Genomic DNA, 8260 nt, shown 5'->3' with positions numbered 1-8260 from the left:
TGGTTATTTATAAACATCTTTAATGAAAGATGAAAACGTGAACACTATACAAAATAAGAAAACGTGGAAAAACCGAAACAGTCCTAACTGGTGCAAAACACAGAGACAGGAACAACCGAAACAGTCCTAACTGGTGCAAAACACAGAGACAGGAACAATCACCCACAAGATACCTAAAGAATATGGCTGCCTAAATATGGTTCCCAATCAGAGACAACGATAAACACCTGCCTCTGATTGAGAACCACTCTAGGCAACCATAGACTTACCTATGCAACTACACTGAACACAACCCCATAATTCGAATAAACCCCTAGACAAGACGAAACACAATAAATCACCCATGTCACACCCTGGCCTAACCAAAATAATAAAGAAAACACAGATAACTAAGGCCAGGGCGTGACATACAGCCACTGTTTGGTGTAAAAGAGAAGGAAATGGGTGCCTCCAGAGGTTGGGGATTGTTACTGGTCATTTGTGACCCCGTCAGATTTGGGGTGATCCCTGCGGTTCTATGGTTCAGTGGAAAAAGAGTTCTCTGATGTTGAACTCTATGATGGCAGGTTGCCAGTTAACCTCAAAAATAATATTACATACACACACAGACACACACACACACGCACTCACTACATACGCCCACACACACATAACATGCACATACATGCATACTGACACCCCATACACACACACACACATACACTTTCACACTCACCACATCTGCTGATGCTACTATCTATCCTGTTGCCTAGTCACTTTGCGCCTACCTGTATGTACATTACATAGCTACCTCAATAACCTTTGTACCCCTGCACCTCGACACTGTACTGGTACTCCCTGTATATAGCCATGTTATGTTCTACTCCTTATATATAGCCATGTTATTTTCTACTCTCTGTATATAGCCATGTTATGTTCTACTCCTTATATATAGCCATGTTATTTTCTACTCTCTGTATATAGCCATGTTATGTTCTACTCCTTATATATAGCCATGTTATTTTCTACTCTCTGTATATAGCCATGTTATTTTCTACTCCCTGTATATAACCATGTTATTTTCTACTCCCTGTATATAGCCATGTTCTACTCCCTGTATATAACCATGTTATTTACTACTCCCTGTATATAACCATGTTATTTTCTACTCCCTGTATATAACCATGTTATTTTCTACTCCCTGTATATAACCATGTTATTTTCTACTCCCTGTATATAACCATGTTATTTTCTACTCCCTGTATATAACCATGTTATTTTCTACTCCCTGTATATAACCACGTTATTTTCTACTCCCTGTATATAACCATGTTATGTTCTACTCCCTGTATATAGCCATGTTATTTTCTACTCCCTGTATATAACCATGTTATTTTCTACTCCCTGTATATAGCCATGTTATTTTCTACTCCCTGTATATAACCATGTTATGTTCTACTCCCTGTATATAGCCATGTTATTTTCTACTCCCTGCATATAGCCATGTTATTTTCTACTCCCTGTATATAGCCATGTTATTTTCTACTCCCTGTATATTTTATTTATTTTATTTGATTTATTTTACCTTTATTTAACCAGGTAGGCAAGTTGAGAACAAGTTATCATTTGCAATTGCGACCTGGCCAAGATAAAGCAAAGCAGTTCGACAGATACAACGACACAGAGTTACACATGGAGTAAAACAAACATACAGTCAATAATACAGTATAAACAAGTCTATATACGATGTGAGCAAATGAGGTGAGAAGGGAGGTAAAGGCAAAAAAGGCCATGGTGGCAAAGTAAATACAATATAGCAAGTAAAACACTGGAATGGTAGTTTTGCAATGGAAGAATGTGCAAAGTAGAAATAAAAATAATGGGGTGCAAAGGAGCAAAATAAATAAATAAATGAAATACAGTTGGGAAAGAGGTAGTTGTTTGGGCTAAATTATAGGTGGGCTATGTACAGGTGCAGTAATCTATGAGCTGCTCTGACAGTTGGTGCTTAAAGCTAGTGAGGGAGATAAGTGTTTCCAGTTTCAGATATATATATATAACCATGTTATTTTCTACTCCCTGTATATAACCATGTTATTTTCTACTCCCTGTATATAACCATGTTATTTTCTACTCCCTGTATATAACCATGTTATTTTCTACTCCCTGTATATAACCATGTTATTTTCTACTCCCTGTATATAACCATGTTATTTTCTACTCCCTGTATATAACCATGTTATTTTCTACTCCCTGTATATAACCATGTTATTCTCTACTCCCTGTATATAACCATGTTATTTTCTACTCCCTGTATATAACCATGTTATTTTCTACTCCCTGTATATAACCATGTTATTCTCTACTCCCTGTATATGGCCATGTTATTTTCTACTCCCTGTATATAACCATGTTATTTTCTACTCCCTGTATATAACCATGTTATGTTCTACTCCCTGCATATAACCATGTTATTTTCTACTCCCTGTATATAACCATGTTATTTTCTACTCCCTGTATAAAGCCATGTTCTACTCCCTGTATATAACCATGTTATTTTCTACTCCCTGTATAAAGCCATGTTCTACTCCTTGTATATAACCATGTTATGTTCTACTCCCTGTATATAACCATGTTATTTTCTACTCCCTGTATATAGCCATGTTATTCTCTACTCCCTGTATATAACCATGTTATGCTCTACTCCCTGTATATAACCATGTTATGTTCTACTCCCTGTATATAGCCATGTTATTCTCTACTCCCTGTATATACCCATGTTATTTTCTACTCCCTGTATATAACCATGTTATTCTCTACTCCCTGTATATAACCATGTTATTTTCTACTCCCTGTATATAGCCATGTTATTTTCTACTCCCTGTATATAACCATGTTATTCTCTACTCCCTGTATATAACCATGTTATGTTCTACTCCCTGTATATAACCATGTTATGCTCTACTCCCTGTATATAACCATGTTATGTTCTACTCCCTGTATATAGCCATGTTATTCTCTACTCCCTGTATATACCCATGTTATTTTCTACTCCCTGTATATAACCATGTTATTCTCTACTCCCTGTATATAACCATGTTATTTTCTACTCCCTGTATATAACCATGTTATTTCTACTCCCTGTATATAACCATGTTATTTTCTACTCCCTGTATATAACCATGTTATTTTCTACTCCCTGTATATAGCCATGTTATTTTCTACTCCCTGTATATAACCATGTTATGTTCTACTCCCTGTATATAACCATGTTATGTTCTACTCCCTGTATATAGCCATGTTATTTTCTACTCCCTGTATATAGCCATGTTATTTTCTACTCCCTGTATATAACCATGTTATTCTCTACTCCCTGTATATAACCATGTTATTTCTACTCCCTGTATATAACCATGTTATTTTCTACTCCCTGTATATAACCATGTTATTTTCTACTCCCTGTATATAACCATGTTATTCTCTACTCCCTGTATATAACCATGTTATTTTCTACTCCCTGTATATAACCATGTTATTTTCTACTCCCTGTATATAACCATGTTATTTTCTACTCCCTGTATATAGCCATGTTATTTTCTACTCCCTGTATATAACCATGTTATTCTCTACTCCCTGTATATAACCATGTTATTTTCTACTCCCTGTATATAACCATGTTATTTTCTACTCCCTGTATATAACCATGTTATTTTCTACTCCCTGTATATAACCATGTTATTCTCTACTCCCTGTATATAACCATGTTATTTTCTACTCCCTGTATATAACCATGTTATTTTCTACTCCCTGTATATAACCATGTTATTTTCTACTCCCTGTATATAGCCATGTTATTTTCTACTCCCTGTATATAACCATGTTATTCTCTACTCCCTGTATATAACCATGTTATTTTCTACTCCCTGTATATAACCATGTTATTTTCTACTCCCTGTATATAACCATGTTATTTTCTACTCCCTGTATATAACCATGTTATTTCTACTCCCTGTATATAACCATGTTATTTTCTACTCCCTGTATATAACCATGTTATTTTCTACTCCCTGTATATAACCATGTTATTTTCTACTCCCTGTATATAGCCATGTTATTTTCTACTCCCTGTATAAAGCCATGTTATTTTCTACTCCCTGTATAAAGCCATGTTTTTTTACTCATTATTTGTATTCGTTTTTCACTGTGTATTTATTCCTTGTGTCCCTATTTCATTTTTAAAAATAAAATGTTGTATCTTGTCTTTAACTCTGCATTGTTATAAAAGGACCTGTAAGTAAACATTTTCCTGTTATTCAACACCTGTTGTCTACAAAGCATGTGACAAGTGAAATGTGATTTGATTTGACATAGGCATTTTGAAAACACTGCCACCGCGCTGGCCCTGACTAATTGCCCTTGCCAATCAAACTCTCCATTTGAGAGGGCCTAATTACATAACCCCATCAATCTTCCTCTGCTCATTTCCAAAGCCCTGAAAGAGTAACACAGTGTTCAGAAAACACAACAACAGATTAACATCAGCTCAGAGAAATGAGGCCTGGCTATCTCAGAGGAAATGGCTGTACAGAGCAGAGATGTAGGAGGAAGGGCAGTGTACACTAGGTCTGAGTGGTGTTGTTGTTTAGGAGGCAATGAGCAAGGGAGAGAGGGAGGTAGAGATTAGGACACTGGGCTGCAGCCCAGGGGGATGTCATGTCGGGTGTGGAGCACTCTGGGAGATTGCCACAGTAACCTTCAAAGAAGGGGCCCCAGCTGTTTGACAGCCTGGCTCTCTAATAAACCTAGTCAATGTCAGTCAGTCACACTGAATAACAGCAGCCAGCATCTGTCTGGCATGCAAATCAGTCCAAATGAAATGGAATGGATGAGAGGATACGGGATGCATCTCTATATCTAGGTTACATTTTCTCCCTGGTCCAAGTCTCATATCCTGAGAATGCCTATGTTTTTGTCTGTGAAGACAGCATTTGAGATCGCATGTGTGGATGAGTGTGAGCTAGTATGAGATCGTGTGAGCTGGTGTGAGATTGTGTGAGTTTGTGTGAGCTAGTGTGAGCTAGTATGAGATCTTGTGAGTTGGTGTGAGATTGTGTGAGATCGTGTGAGCTAGTGTGAGCTAGTATGAGATCTTGTGAGTTGGTGTGAGATTGTGTGAGATCATGTGAGCTAGTGTGAGCTAGTGTGAGATTGTGTGAGATCATGTGAGCTAGTGTGAGCTAGTGTGAGATTGTGTGAGCAGGTGTGTGCTAGTGTGAGATTGTGTGAGCAGGTGTGTGCTAGTGTGAGATTGTGTGAGATTGTGTGAGCAGGTGTGTGCTAGTGTGAGCTAGTGTGAGATTGTGTGAGCAGGTGTGTGCTAGTGTGCCATTATGTGTTTGTGTGTGAGACTTATAGAAGGCTGGTGATGGTGCCGAGGTTGTGCCACTGCTGCAGGTGTTCCTTTCTCTCTATATATATATTTTTTGCTCTCTCTCTCTGTTTCTCTCTCTGTTTCTCTCTCTGTTTCTCTCTCTGTTTCTCTGTTTCTCTCTCTCTCTCTCTCTCTCTCTCTCTCTCTCTCTCTCTCTCTCTCTCTCTCTCTCTCTCTCTCTCTCTCTCCATTCAATTCAATTCGAAAGGCTTTATTGGCATAGGAACATGTGTTTACATTGCAAAAGCAAGTGAAATAGATAATGAACAAAAGTGAAATAAACAATATTAAATGAAGAGTAAACATTACACTCACAAAAGTTCCAAAGGAATAGAGACATTTTGTATTATGGCTATAATATCTCTCTCTCACTATCCGCCTGCCCGCCCGCCCGCCCGCCCGCCCGCCCGCCCGCCCGCCCGCCCGCCCGCCTGCTCTGCTTTCTACAGCAGAACCCTGGGACCTCATTATTCCAGCTCCAGGGGAATTGATCAAACAATGCATTTAAACAGGGAGCCATGATAATCAGCCAACAGCCATCTACTTAACGGTGCTCAGGAAAACATGTATATTTCAGCAGCCGTCTGCCACAACATTGAGACATTTTCCACCAGAATTTTGAACCCAAGGCACATTTGTATGTTTTACAGCTCAATAAGTTAGTTGTTTGTGTTGCACAGAGGGACACAGAGAGGGTTTTTGTAAACTTTCATGAGGGCCCGAGGAGAAAATTAGTCCTTTATACTAATCGATGGAGAGAACATTCAGACTGTCAACACAATCTGTTACTATTGTGTCATATAATTAATTTCCATTAATCACATTTCATTTGCATGTTTGTCATGAGTGCTCTCTGATTTTCAGACCAGTGTGCCACAATGGAAGGTAATTCTCCCTTCACCCCACCCCCCACCCCACCCGACACACACACACACACACACACTCTCTCTCTCGTTCTCGCTCTCTATGTTATGACACAAATAATAATTTGAGCCCATGCCTCCAAATAAATCAATGTATGTTTTCTGTTGCTGACGTGTGCATGTCTAATGGGCCTGTCCCGCCATACCTGACTGCCAGTTGGTGAAATCATCCCGTCTTTCACTTGAGGCAAACCCTGTTACCAGCAGAATACCAATCCACTGCTGTGACGCAGGTCTTGCGTCTGGACCCGCCTCAGATGAGGATGAATCAGACCAAACCAAAATGTTCTGGAGGCAATCCGGTTAGAAGTGCAGTGGAGAGGGATCCTAACGTAGTGGGAAGCCTGTCCTCTGTGTCCGTTTAGAAATGGATACTCATAGAAATACAACAAATGAATGCTGTTGCCTCGGGCACATGCTCTCCAGTACTCTGGTCACATTCACAGCCTGATTTGGTGCATTTGAAAAAAAAAGGTGAGTGGATGCAATTGCCTACCTGTCACAATAGTTTGAAATATGCGTGCATTGCTATCTACAAATGAACAGCACACCAATTCTCCACCCTCACATGCCAGCAATTTGCAATTTACTAATAATGGTAACTGCTGATTGTGAGAACGTGATTCAATGCAAAAACTGAAATTCTGAACTAGCCTATTCAGCAATGAAGTGGCCTACTCTCAGACTCTAGTCTCTGGCTCACTCCACATAGTCACAGTTTTACACTGGTTCAATGTAACTGCAATGGATCTCGTCCTCCTCTTCTGAGGAGGAGTAGCGAGAAGGATCGGAGGATCAATGCGCAGCGTGGTAAGTGTCCATAATGTTTAATCAAACACAACAGATCACTGGAACAAAACAATAAACATAAATAAACGAAACAGTCCCGTGTGGTAACAAAAACTGACATGGAAGACAAACACACACAACTCAAAAGTGAAACCAGGCTACCTAAGTATGATTCTCAATCAGGGACAACGATTGACAGCTGCCTCTGATTGAGAACCATACTAGGCCGAACACAGAAATCCCAAATTATAGAAAAATTAACATAGACAACCCACCCAACTCACACCCTGACCATACTAAAACAAAGACATAACAAAGGAACTAAGGTCAGAACGTGACAGTAACGAAGAACCACTGAGGATGGAAAGAGCTGCCAGGGCAGATCACGGTCAGCAGTACACTGTAATCTTTATGTGGGAATACTTTACTGCCTTGCCATGGTAGAATTATGCTGTGACCATGAATCAAACTCTCTGAGACATCTTCTCTGAGACCACCACTAAAGGCTACTCCCACTCCACACTCATGATCACTTTGTCTTGCACGGTTGCCTCTGACATGGACCTGCTATGGGTCAACCTTGCTTGACCTGCCTGTCTGTGAATTTCAATTACATTTGTTATGTAAATAATATCCTTGACTCACTTATTCATTCCTTGAGTAAGTTTGACAATCTAAATGCATGTTACACTGAGTTGACAATGACAATTTCAACGCCATGCTTTGGCTACTCTTTGTCCCATGGGACATGGTGGTCTAGAACATAATAGGCCTGCTTTCAGTACCATTTTGTCTGCTGCACTAAAGCATCCATAATTGGCATAATTTCACAAGCCTATGTCCAAACTCCTGACCTGTCAATCACTTGTCCATCTGTCCATATCCTGATGCAGAGTCCCTTTTACCCTGCCTTCATGTACATATGTACCCACATTCATCTGGTACTGGTACTCCCTGTATGTATCTCCATTCTCATGTATTTTAGTTGATTCCTCTTGTGTTTCTATTTTCTATATTCTTTTTTAACTCTGCGTCGTTGGGAAGGGATCATAAGCAAGCAATTCATGGTAAAATCTACATCAGTTGTATTCAGCGCATGTGACAAATACAATTTGATTTGATTTTGACACCTGTCGAT

The sequence above is a fragment of the Oncorhynchus kisutch genome, linkage group LG10, assembly GCF_002021735.2.
Source record: "Oncorhynchus kisutch isolate 150728-3 linkage group LG10, Okis_V2, whole genome shotgun sequence".
NCBI classification, from domain to species: domain Eukaryota; kingdom Metazoa; phylum Chordata; class Actinopteri; order Salmoniformes; family Salmonidae; genus Oncorhynchus; species Oncorhynchus kisutch.
Note: the sequence above shows the minus strand (reverse complement) of the source record.